This window comes from Gracilinanus agilis, chromosome 3, assembly GCF_016433145.1.
Source record: "Gracilinanus agilis isolate LMUSP501 chromosome 3, AgileGrace, whole genome shotgun sequence".
In the NCBI taxonomy this organism is placed as follows: domain Eukaryota; kingdom Metazoa; phylum Chordata; class Mammalia; order Didelphimorphia; family Didelphidae; genus Gracilinanus; species Gracilinanus agilis.
This window is the reverse complement of record NC_058132.1, coordinates 467,154,901-467,169,331: the sequence shown is the minus strand read 5'-3', so window position 1 is coordinate 467,169,331 and position 14,431 is coordinate 467,154,901.

Here is a 14,431-nt window from a genome sequence, read left to right as displayed (position 1 = left end):
ATCGAAACAATAGCAACAAAGATTACTTTTTTATTTTACTCTGTACTCCAGGGTGCCATATTCAAGACTTCAGAAAGAGTACCAAACTCATGCCTGCTCTGAAGGGAGTACAAGAAAGATAAGGAGAGTTCATAGCACAAGATAAAATCCTACTGGAAAAAACCCTATTGATCTTTTATTTCAATGTGAGAGTTCCTCAGTGAATTGAAATAGGTCATTGTCACTTATGGGAACAATGACATCTGTCAATACATGATTTACTTTTAAAGAAATGATGTGCACAATAATGATGGGACTATTTTATCTTTTATTTCTGAATCATGCTCCTCTCCCCCCCAGTTATTTGTATTTATCCCAATTACATGTAGAAATAATTTTTACATTTGTTTTCTGACATTTTGTGATCTAAATGCTCTCCCTCTCTCCTCCTCTGCTCTGAGACAGCAAGTAATCTGATATAGATTATGTGTATGCTGCCATGCAATACTCATGTTCATATATTGTGAAATAAGACTCAAGTCGTACATATAGGAACAAAAAAGAATTCACGAAAGAAAAAAATGGTATTAGATGGCAGTTTTCATCATTTGTCCCTTGGAGTTTTCTTGGATCCTTGCATTGCCGATAACAGTTAAGTTATCCCTAGATGATCATTCTACTGAATTATGCTTTAAAAACAAGTTTTTCAAAGCTTACGTTTCAGCCTAGTCCACAGATATCCACTATGACAATCATATAAATATATGATTACCTGAATAACTTAATCATGAAGAGAGAGAGAAAGAGAGAGAGAGAGAGAGAGAGAGAGAGAGAGAGAGAGAGAGAGAGAGTTCTTTAGGGTCATGCTTATTCTTTATAATTTCAAAAGATTCCTTTGATTGCGATTGTTGTTCTTTGCCTTTAATTTGTTGCAGTCATTGTCTATGTCATCTCCTTGGCTCTGTTTATTTCACTCTACATCAATTCATTATTTTTTCATGCTTCTTTTAATGCTATTTTCCATACTTTTATGCTTCTCTGTATTTTTCATATTCCTTCCAGTGCAGTAACCCATGACATTCATGTACTACAATCTTTTTGAGCCACATCCCAGTTAATCAGCATCTACTTTGTTTCCAATTCTTTGCAGCCACAAAAAGGAGTGGCATAAATATTTTGGTGTATTTGGAGGCTTTTTTCTTCAAATCAATGACTTCCTTGGGGTCTATACCTGGCAATGGAATCTCAGTGTCAAAATAAATGCTATGCCCATTTTAATTACCTTATTTGGCTAATTGCATTTAAAAAAATGGTTGTTTTGTTCATCATGGATTTTACAGAGAAACTCATAGTTAATACCTTATTTGGAAGGAGAAGGAAATGAACTATTTTGTTTCAATTGTGTAAGAAAACTGTTCTTCAACCTATCCATCATCCAGCATTTATTAAATGCTTATTTTGTTCTAGGCACTATGTTAGATGCTGGAGATTAAAAGACAAAAAATGAAATTATATCTGTCCTTAAGGAGCTTATATTCTATAGGGGGAGATAGCATATAAACACATGATTATCTGTAAAATACATCATAAAGTTATTTGGGTTTGGAAGCACTAGACTAAAGTTGAGCGACTTGTTCAGGGTCACATAATCAGTATGTATCAGAAGCTAAATTTGAACCCCAATACTCCTAACTGAGGAAAACTTTTTGTTATGTCATTTGAAGAATTTAGTCCCTCAGAGTGCTGAGTATAGAGTCAAGAGGTCATGACTTCAAATGTGGTCTTAGACACTTACCTGTCTAAGTTACCTGTGTGACCTGTGTAAGTCAACCTCTTTGTCTCAGTTTCCTTAATTATCAAATGGACATAACAATAGTATCTACCTTGCAGAATGATTATGAGGATCAAATGAGATTATTTGTGAAGTACTTAGCACAGCACCTGGCACCTAGTAAGTGCTTCATAAAGGCTTTTTGCTTTCCCCATATTTCCTATATAGACCCTTGGGCTCTGAGATACACTTTTATATGTTTGCTCTCATAAAATAAAATTTCTCTTCTTCAGTCTCTGCCCTTACTAGTCTATACTTAATATCTTTTTAAGCTTATAGAAAACAACATGAGCCAATGTTAACTACTAATAATGCTATTACAACTCCTCAAGAGTCACATATATACCCATCATGTAGGGTTACATAGCATATATATGGAACAAATAATGCTTCGCTAGAAATTTATATAATTTTTTTTTACAAAATTTCAGCATTTGCTAGACATTGCTATTGGAAGTAACTGACACCCCTGTGTCACACAATATTTCCTGAGCTCTAGGATGGTATTCAGGTTGTCTATATGTTATTTTTCACATTTGATGTATGATCAACTTAGATATTTTTCTGCATGAATGTTCTTGTTAATATCATTTATATTATAGTTATAATATATCATGGCTATTTTATATTATCTGTGTGATAAATACTATGAAGTCATATTTAATATCATGAAATATAAGCCTATAAGATCTGAAGATAATACTACCTATCCCTTCTAAGGATGCTGAGGGAAAAGCTAAAGATAACATATGAGAAATATTATCAAAAGCAAAACATTATAGGAATATAATGCCAGAGGGCATGATATAAGAATTAATGGACCAATGGTATAAACTAATTTTAAAAATCTCAATTCCCATCTTTCCTTTTTTGTTAGTTATTTAATTGATTTCAATTGAATATTGTGGTACTGTATTTTTTCAAATATTCAAAACCTTTAAAATGCATTGCCTAGAAAGAATTCTTTTTTTGTCCTTGAAGGTGGTTTTTTTAGTTATAAAAGTGAAGAACCATAAAATCATTTAATGCTTAGAAATTTGCAATGCTGGTAATTGATTGTAGTGTTGGCTATTTCAGTCAAGGTGACTAAATATATACATGAATCAAGGTCATCACTGTAACTAGAATGAGAAATGCCAGTGGGAGTACTGCAGTAGAAAGTAATAACAACAGCAACAAAAGCCTTTTAGGAATCCTTATAATAAAATCTAGCAATAGAAAATAAAAACATCCAAATGATGCAATTCAAAACCTTTTAGAATCAAGTCCCTAGTGAAAAAGGATAAGAGAGAGCCTGGCAGAGTGGAATGGAGAACTGGTTTTGGGGCTAGAAGATGAGAGGTTTAAATTTGTCCCTGATGTTTACACTCTAGGTGATTTTGGTTCTCATTTTTCTCATTTGTAACCCAAGGGAACTAGACTACATGATTTCTATGGTCATTATTTTAAATGGTATGAATAATCAGTATTCTTTAATATAAAGCAATTTGTTTTCACTAAATATGATTGTTTTATGTATCTTTTTAAAGAATAAATTATAAAAAGCACTAATATTTACTTAGGTTTAAGAACTAAAAAGTACCTTTAGAAAAATTTATCCAAATCCTCATTTTACAGGTTATGGGGGAGGAAACTTAAAGAGACAGATGGGGTAAAATGTATTTTTTTTTTTGAAGATCACATAGGTAAATTAGTGACTGAGAGAGAATTTGTATATGTCCTTTGAGTGTAAATCCAATGTTCTCCCTATTATATCATATGGACTTCTAACTATGCTCTCCGCCTAATTCTTTTCCTAGTCAAAAATAATTTTCTTTACAAGCTCTAGGAGTCAAACTGTGACTGCAATTCAACTCTTCAATTAATTCCACTGGGAGTTACTCAAAGGGCTTTTGCTTTCAAAAACTGACCTAAAGGAACATGTCATGCTCAGAAAATCTCAATGGAATTATTTAAACTTGAGAAATGACTCCTGGAGATAGCACGAGGTGAGTATATAAAATGGGAAATATCAGGCTGTTCATTTCAGTTGAAAAACATCATCACCAAGTCAGGACTTATCAAACCAAATAATATTAGTCCTTGCCAGTGGTGAAGCATATGTACTCCAGGTTCCATTCATTACAAAGTAGCAAAATCAATTTGCTTATACATTACTGTTAAGCCAACTATGAGAACTCATGTCCCTATTCAAATAGCCTATGGGAATATTGACCAAAGTTACCCTAATGTGTTAGAGTGAAAAACATTAGGAGAGGGAAAAGAGAAGGGAAGGGATGAGGAGGAAAGAGGAGACAAGGCAAGATAAGTGAAAAGAAATATAAAAGAAAAAAAGAGAAACTGTAGAAGGGCAGGTTAAGAAAGGAAAATACAGAGGGACAAAGAAAGGACAAATGACAAAGACTCAGAGAGAATATAGTTTTTATAATGTACTAACCACTGAGTAACTATGAAAGAGATCTGTCTAACAAGAGTATAAAATTATGGAAAAAAATGTTTCTCATACTTCTGAGACCCAGTTTAGTGATTTACAATTCAGTTTCTTCCAGATAAACTATAGTTTTCTACATCTAATTGGAAAAAAAGATTTATTTGAATAATGTTTAATTTGGCAACCTTTGTTGATTAGCTTTTAAGGACACAGTTCTATTTTTATTTTGTTTTGTTTTGTTTTATGCATGTTCGGTCCTATCAAATATGGTAAGCATAGCATAAAACCAAACTAAATGCTTCCCCATGTGCTACAAACTATTAGAATTGAGAACTGTTTAATTAAATAATATTCTGCTCATGACATTTTTTCAGTCTTAAAGTGTTGAGATTCACAGTTATGTAAGAACAAATAGCAGAAATTTAATAAATACTTGTGGAATTGAAATTAGACCTACCTCCTATAATTATTTCAATTAAATTTTATGGGCCATTGGGCAAATCAATGTATTTCTTTGGCTTTCAGTTTTCTATTTTAGGAAATGAGAGATTTGAACTAAGTGATCATGAAAAGTCCTTTATGTCTCTGAAAACTTATGCTATTCAAAAGGGGGAAAAACTAAGTTAAAATGGAAAAAAATGTTTGTTTTGATTTCTTCTACATAGACAGTAAGATGATCATAGGCATCAAAATGAAGGGTTCCACAGTGAAGACTATTATTTATGGGATTTAGGTTTGAGAGGGACCTCAAAGACCATCTAATCCAACGCCTTTAATTTATAAATGAGAATATTGAGACAAAGCCTGACAAGATTTTACCAAAATCTCAAGTCAGATTCAGAAGAAGAATAAAAGACATGGAAACCAGGTTTTATTTTCCTTTTCTCAACTGGAATATATATTAGGACATTCATCAAGCTATAAGATGGATACCATATACACTTCTTTCCTGGTTGTTATTCTTCATGTGCTCTGAACTAAATTGTGCATAAAACAAGGAAGCATTATATCTCCAGAATAATTAGAGATTTTTTCTCCTATTTTTACTTAATCTATTAAAATACTTCTCTTTTTTCCACAGCAAATTATCATCTCGGACAAATCATGCTATTATGATTCTATTCGAGCAAATAATTTGAGCACCTTCAAGGGAAAAATGAAGCCCATTTTAAAAAAACCTTGTCACATACTAGTCATTTAGGAGCCCTTTTTATGAGGATGTAAGATTCTCTTCCTTCATGTAGAGCTAATTTTATAATTTCTGTAGCATGAACTTTAATTTTTGCCCTTTCCAAAATTGTGCCTGGGAAAGCAAAATATAATTTGATGAAACTGTCTAGGAAAGATAGTACTTATTTCATGTCTATTTGTGAGTGCATGAGAAGATAATGTTTGAAAAAATCAACATTCATTCATTTAACAAGGTATTTCCTTTTACATTTTTTTTTAGCCCCTGGTTAGGCTGGTTGTGTAGAACATAACTGTCAGCAAGGTCATATAGATCAACCCATGTGAGCTTTTTAACCTTCGTTCTCCATTTTCACTAACTGTAGCCCAAATTTTTACTATCATTTTGCCATATTTCCCCAGTTCTTATATGACTAGTTATAAGAGAAAAATGGATAAGAAAGCATGGATGATTCAGATCATATCCAACAATTTTTGAAGGGAAAAAACCCTTAAAACTCTGGTCTTCTTAAACAAAAATCAGTAATTATGAAAAATTACAAATTAACGAATCAATGAGAAAGGGGAAGTGGAATAATCATTTCAATTGTTTTCAATTATGTCAAAAGTATGTGGTAAAAAGGAGTGGCCAGAGTAGAAGGAACTATGTCTTGTGGAGAGAAGGAGAAAACTACATCAAATTTTAAAGGAAGTGATACATATGGATGTACAAACATTTCAGGTTATTGGAATGCCAGAGGTTTATGCTAATAAGATATCTGGAAGGACAACGGTTATTTTTAAATGAGTATATCTTGCTACTTGACTTAAGAGTTCTCTCAGGGAAGAGAAAATATGTTATCTCACCTTTACATCTGTGCTCTGTTTTCTGTATATAGATAGCACTGAAGAGTCATTTGTTAAATTTAGAGGAATAGATAGTCTTGCCTAGAGTAGAAGAGTATCATAAAATTTCGCAATTGAAAGGGATTTTAGAGGCCATCTGGTTCAATATGTTCCAGAACAAAAATCCTCTGTACAATATTCTGTTTAAGTAATGATCCAGCTTTCGTTTGAAGACCTAGAATGATAAGGAATTTCCTATCCCCATGAAACGCACTCTTTCACTTCTTGGTTATTCTAATTGTTAAGAAGTTTTACCTTCATGAATTTAATTATCATCTTTTTGCATATGACTTTCAGAATTATTTAGCCAGTCTTAATATTTCCCCTGTTCTTGAATCCCATATTGACCATTCCTTATCAAACATCTCAAGCTGTATATTCCAACCTCAACATGTTCCAAACTTTAGTCCCTCCCCAATTCCCACAACCCACCACCCTTCCAAATATGTCTGTTTCAGTCAGATAACACAATTCTTCCAGTCACTTATAATTCTTCTAAGCTTATAATTTTATCATCATCTTTGACTCTTCAATGCTTCTCATTTCACATATCCAATCAGTTTACAAACTTGCTATTTTTCCCTGAGTAATATCTCTCTCATCTGACACCTTCTCTCTATTTGCATACCCAGCATCTTAATTCATGCTCACATCCCTTCTAAACTATTAGAATGACTTAATTAATTTCTCTGACTCAAATATCTCTCCATTTCAATGCCTTTTCTAATTTTAGGAGTCTTTGCTCCCAAAGTGATTTTCATTCAGAATAGAAATGACCGTGTCTCTCCATAAACTCCAGTGAGTCCATCTTGCTTCTAGAATAGAATATAAACTCTCATCTGTTTAGCTTTTAAAGCCCTTCACAGTGTTGCTCCATCACATCTTTCCAGCCTCCCTGGATATTAATCCCTGTCTTATACTCTGTGGGTCAACCAAATTGGCCTTCTCTTTGTTCCTCACTTATGAGACTCCTTATTCCATCTCCATGTCTTTATTTTAGTTGTCTCTCATTCTTGGAATGTGCCCCCTCCTTTGGTTTCTTAGAATCCTTTTCTTTCTCCTCTCATTTCTAAGACTGTGTCTTTAAGGTAAAATGAAGGCTCACATCACATTATATAGCTAGATTATTCAACAACATCTGATTATAATTCAGTAGGAGTCTTTTAATCAGTGAACAAAAGGGTTTTCAAGGTTAATACACTCCCCAGATGCCCTTTCTATGTATCTCCTCTAGTCTAGGACAGGACTATAGGATTTCTCCAACTGGAAATATGTTTGTTACATTGATGCTTTTTTTTTTATGGAGCAATGCTTCTAGTCTGCAAAGGAAAATATAGTTTTTTAATACTAATGTTGTTTACTCACCTGTGGAGCTTGGCTCTGTTTCAAAAATGTAAGGAATGATTAGACCCTTTGGATTAAATAGAAAAACTCAAAGGGTCAAAATTAACATCATGCCTAGTCAGTTTTTTAAGCCTAAGCATTATATAATTTAGGAAGGATTTATTTCTAAAAATATAGAAGAGATCAATCATAGGGAAAAGTATTTGATACTAGATACATTTCTATACTACACTATCTTCAAAAGATATTAAATGTTTATTAAATGTACTTTTTCCCTACTATCATAATAAGTCAATTGTGCTGGAGTGTTAAAAAAAAAAGATTATTTTCCGTTGCTGAGTGATTTTTTCCCCCAGAGGCTACTTGGAGCTTTTATTACTAATGCACATTCTATTCCATTGCCTGTTGATTGTTTGAATATTCAAGGATAATAATCTTTTTGGCTATAGACATGCAAGCAAGATGAATGAACTCTTAAGAAACATACATACAGATCTATTTGATCTCAATGCAACATTGTTCAGATGCTATGCTCTCAAGGACAAGATTTAACCCAGATTTTAAAGAAGCTTTATTTTGCTCTCTAGGAGTTTCCCAAGAACTTTAATGTTCCAATAATATGAAAGTACTCCAAATTTTAAATTATGGTTCATTAAATGGTCCTTTCTTAAATATTAATCTTTAAGAACTCTGAACAAATAAAATATAAAAGTCTAAGAATAATATTCTTTTAAATGAATACTCTTCTATACTAATTATCCTAATTACGGACATCAACAAATAGGCATAGTGCTTAATATAAGCTTGCTGATTTGAAAGCATGAGGGTATTTTATGAAAATTCATCATTAAATTCTTAAAAATAACATTCCGAGACAAAATCCATAAAAACATCAGCACAGCATATGACAATACAAATATAAAACAAATAAAAATTTATGATAGATTATTTCCATGAGTCTTTTTGCTTCACTCTAAGACTCCTTCTTTCCTTTACCATCCACCATTCTCTCCCTGCTAACTTTGAAATTCCTGCTGTCTTCTTCTCTTTGCCTACTTACAACTGTTAAACATCATTAGAAGAAATCATGAAATCATACCAACTAAGTCTACCACAAATTTGTGTTTTCCCATATTTGCTGTGCTTTTCCCTCTGTGAGATGTCCTTTTATTAATTCCTTTTTGTCAAAATATTTTCTTCTCTTCTCAAGACTCCAATTTCACCTCCTATCCCCTCACTCTTAGCAAATAGCTTACTACTTTACTGAGAAAATTGAAGATACCCATCTGGACCTCTCTTAAATTCACAGTCCCATTCCTTTAAATAATATGTCCTTCATCTTCTCCTTCTACCCTCCCTACTCAGGGAGTGGGGTGTTTCTCCTTCCCAAATCTAAATGAGTGTCTCCCTTCTCTTCTAGAACTTGCGTTTCAAGACACATTGGCATAATGTTCAGAATTCTGTTCTGCTCTAGACACAAGTGAAGTACTTTATTCAGTTCAGGAAGTCACAATTTAGGAAGAATATCACCAGAGAACTGATACTTAAAATCTGTGATTTAAAATATATCTATGAGGTTATAGGAGAAAAGATAAGAATCGAAGAGTCTCTGCCTTTAAGAACCATACAATGTACAGGGCAGAAAGATTCATTAAGGACAAATAATAAATAAAACATCATTTAAGGAGGGAAAAGCAGTTCCTGTTGTCTGTGTAAAAGGACAGATGGGAGATGGAATAGAAAAAGAGTTGTTTGGCAAATAAACATAGTGCATGAAGGGAAAAAAATGAGAAATAAGACCAGAAAGTTGTCAGAATCAGATTATGGAGGCTCATAAAATATAAGCCAAGAACTTTTTATTTTATTCCAGAAGTCAAATATAAATGTGGTCAAACTTGCCTTAGGAAAAAAATTTTGATTGCTTTATGGAAAACAGATTGTACATATAGATTGATCAATTTGAAGGCTTTTACAAATTATCTGTCTGAGTCATCATGAAGACCTGAATTAGGGGACAAGGAGGTAGATTTATGAGAAAAAATGATGGATATGCAAGATGTGCTGGAAGTAGAAATGATAAAATTGAAAACTGCCTGTATGTGACTGGTAATGTATAAAAAAAGTCTAAAATGCAGTTACATACTTGTATGACTAGGGAGATGGTAGTATCCTCAAAAACAACAGAGAATCTTAGAGAAGGGTCAATCTGACAAAAGATGAGTTCATTTCATGACATATTGAATCTGAGATGCCAATGAGATATCCAAAATGTTTTGTCCTTCAGGTATGTAGACCTACATTTCCAGAGTAAGATAGTGTCTAGAAAATAGATTTGGGAGACTTCTTCAATAAAGATCCTAATCAAACCTCTTAGGAATTATGTGATGATTTAGCAGAGTATATAGTGAGAGAATGGAAAAGGGCCTAAGGCTCCAGCTTTGGTAGATATATATTTAGAGGATGGAGATTAAATTACTAGTTTGAGAAAGAATAATCAGGTAGGTTGAATAAGAATTAGGAAAGAAAAGTGTCATATAGGAAAAGCTGCATAGATGCCTCATAAACAAAGCTAGAAAAATTGTTTTAAAAACAAGCAAATAAAAAACCTTGTAGAAAATCATTGTTTAATTAGAAAGGAATAGTTTCATGAGAGTGGTTGTTTGAGAAGCAGGAATATAAAAGCTATAGAAATAGGCATATGGTGGAGAAGTGAATTCAGAAAGTAGGTAAGTGGTTTGTCTCTCTCTACCCATCAAAATACACTTTAGAGAACTTTGAGCAAAGACTGCACAGCATCTTACGTGATATGCTGTGTCCTATGTTCTTGTTCAGGGATGAGTAGGCTTATGAGTTCCCTTTAGCTTTTAGCATTCATGATTCTGTCATTTGTACTAGATCCAATGGCATCATTTCATGTTTTCATTCAGAGATGCATTTGAGTAGGAACAGAAAAAATTTCAGATTGTGGAAGCAACACAAGACTTTCTGAGGATTGTCAGAATATGATCAGTAGTCAGTAAAAGGGAAAGTAATTCAAGGCTTCAAAAAGCAGTCAATTTAATTGGTCAAAACTGTGAAGAGTGAAAAATGAAGTAAAGAAGGGGTCATAGATAAAGTGAACAAGGAAGCATGGAATAATGAATGAGAGGCAATGCTGAGAATAAAAACTCAGAAATAGAAAGGAGATTATGACAAGAGTTAAACATTCTGCATATGGCAGTTATAGATTATGGTAAGACAGGATCACACATTGAGAGCCTCTCTGAGTCCATTTAGTTTATCTACTCATTGTACAGATGAAGAAACTGAACCCTAGCAAAGTTAAGTAAGTCATCTACGGTCATAAAGTAGCATTATCTGAGTTGGGACTTGAACATAAGTTCTCTGATTCTATAGCCATATATATATATATATATATTATATTTCCCTTATATCACCCTAAGACATGGTTTCTTCTATAGATGTCTAAGGTGGAATGAAAGTAAAGATTATGAAAACTTGGTAACTTGAACTGGGATCCCAAGGTAAGGGGATGTATTAAAATTCTCAGTATGATAGCAGGCTTATATTTGAATTCTGGTCTTCCTGACTCCAGGTCCAGAAATCTAGCCATTATTCCACCTAGCTGCTTAAAAGCAAAATGGGCTATTCTTATATGGCCCTTTAGACTATGTCACTACTTATTTCATAATGCCTCGTTTGAAATTTCTAATACCCTTACTGTGTGCATTATATTATTTAAATCTTAGAATTTTGGAACTGCAAGAACCATCTTTCCCTACTGGATGGTCAAAATAAATGAATCAGTGTTGGTTGCTATAGAATATATGCATACATTGGCATGTACATACATTTATAGGTAGTTTTATTAATAATTAATGCCTTTTTTCTTTATTAAAATCTATGTGTATTGGAAGTTTATTTTTCTACTTATTAGATTCTAAATTTAGCATTATTACATAGAATCCTGAAGGGAAAAATCTTAAGAATTTCCATCAAGTTTGTGTTCTTCACTTGAGAAAATAATGCAAGACAATTTTCCTGGCACTGGTCAGGCAATTTGAGAAGCAAATGTCCTTGAGAAAATCCATGTCCATATTAATTTGCTACTGTACTATATAATTCAAAGTTTTAATTGCTTATTATTTTCTTTTGCTTTCATCCCTAAAACCAGCTCAGAATTTTTCCACTTGTTTAACCCAATTATAACTTGACAGATAAACAGCCCTAATAGTACCTGGAATAAGAGATAAGATCCTCTACAATCCCCTTGTTATACAACATTCAGTAAATCAGTAAATATTTGTACCTCATCTTCTCTTATTTCCTTCACTGATTACTATACTCAAGGATTCCAAAGCAAAAATCTAGAAACTGAGGGGACAGCTAACTCTTTATATTCTATAAAGTATCTCTAGAACCATCCAAGGATTGGGGAAGGGCATCTTGGACAGTAATCAGGGATGGGACTTCTGCAGTATTAAATGGGAAAACAAAGAAGCTGTCTTTTGAGACAGCTGTCTTTGCAGATGCCTTTTTGGAGGACTGAAGCATGCCAGAATCTATTTTTTAAGAACTCTGAAATAACTCTTTCTTTGTCATATAACTTGTATGTGGGCATTTTCCATTTCTTTTTCCTAGTCAATCAACCAATCAATCAATTAATGGAAAGACATGTAATAAGTAGGCATCTTATGAAGTCCTAGAAGGCAAATGACGATCCTTGCCCTCAAGGAGTTTACAGCTTAATGGAGGAGACAAAAGGCAAGCAAACATGTACAAACAAGTTATATTCAGCTTTTCTGCACTTGAGGCATCTTAATTAAAATCATTCACTGCAGTAGTAAAGATGAGGGTTCTTTATGTATTTACCCATTTCAGTTTCTACATTTCGTGGCAAATATCTCTCTGAATAACTCTTTTGACTTGTCCAAGCATCCAAAACAAGTAATCAACTGACTCCTTTTCTGGAAACACAAAACAAAACCAAAAACATTAATGCTTCTCTATTCGCTCTGGAATACAGTGTAAACTCCTGATTTTGCTACCCACACTCTACAATTTGCCAGCAAAATTCTAATTTTCTGACATGTCTCTCCTCCTTAGACTATTACACAACCTCCCCCAAAATGAAGATGATCTCGTCCTCTTCAAATTCATTAGAGAATTTTTCTTGGACAATTTATTTGTACTTATTGTACTCTGCCTTACATTATAATCATTTTTACATGTCTTTCTAATCAAATTTTAAACTTGTTAACCAGATCTTTATCATATAAGGAAATCTTTAAGAAGAGCCAGAATGAACACATCATATATATAATAATTGATATTCCTTTCCTGAATATGTCGGACTAGATACCTTCCCCAACACTAAATCTACAATCTTGTATGCAGTAATAATGCTTAATGAGTCAGATAGAATTTAATAGCACACAGCTTCATAAGGAACAAATAACGATGACCAGGATGTATTATATAAATTATAAAATTGATATCAAAATATCAAATTTTTATATAAAATTCACTGTTTGAAAGTTGGATCTCCATAGGTGGGAAAATTGATTTAATAGCATTTAATAGTATTAGAGGCACCAGACCTCTTTACGACCCATCCTCTCTTAATGTTTTGATAATACATACAATTATTTTTAATCAGGGAACAGAACTTTTCTTCCCATAATTAGGGTTAAGATTTAGAATCACAAAAAATAAAATAAAATTTACTTGATTAAGGTACACACCTTGTATAATACTCTTACTTATATGTTTTCTCATTGGGAAATTTAGTACCTCCTACCCAAATAAAGATTCATTTTAAAAGAGTTTGTTACAGAATTTATTACATATTGTTTGGGGTTGCTTCCTTTGCCATCAGTCTCCCCTATTATAATTCTATATTTATCTTACTTTTGTGTCTCCTTATGCCTCCATTCAAGCACCATCTCCTTCAGGAAATCTTTCTTGGTTCCTCTACCTTCTAGTGCTATCTGCTCGAAGGTTATCTTTGATGGCTATATTTATCTTGTATTTCTGATTTATATATGCTCTCTCCCAATTAGAATGTAAGCTCATGGAGGTCAGGCACTGTTTTTGCTTTTATTTGTATCCCCAGCACATAGTACAATGCAAAACATATATAACAAGTGTTTAATAAATGCCCATTGCTTGACTGGCTTTCTGATACAAATTGTTTTCGAAGTTAAATTTCAGAATTACTAACAGAGGCATGGGCGGAGGCGCAGGCGGAGGCAGACACAACCAGGAACTAAAGCTCTGAAACCCTGAATGGGGAACCAGTGCAGACGGGTATACGACTGTGGAAGCAGCGCCCTGAGACTTGTAAAGGAACCTCTGGCAGAGGATCAAGCAAGGGGGTCCACCAGGAGCCAAAAGACCGCAGACAGACCCTAAGCGCGAGGATAAAGCTGAGAAGCTGCTGGGCTAATTAATGATGGATACCCAGACTCAGGAAATTCAGAAGAGAAAGATTAACAACAAGAAAAAAAAAGTCTTTAACACTGAACAACTTTTACACAGAGAAAATCTAGACAACCGAGCAAACAGAGGAGGAGAACAAACAAGCATCTGGACCCACCTCAAATAAGGAAAACGGGTCACAAGCTATGGAAGAGTTCAAAACTGAGATTTTGAGGAAAATGGAAGAGATCTGGCAAGAAAATAACAGTTTAAAAGGTAGAATCTTGCAAATGGAAAGTGAGGCTCAGAAATCAAATGAACTGATAAGCAAATTGAACACCAGAAATGACCAG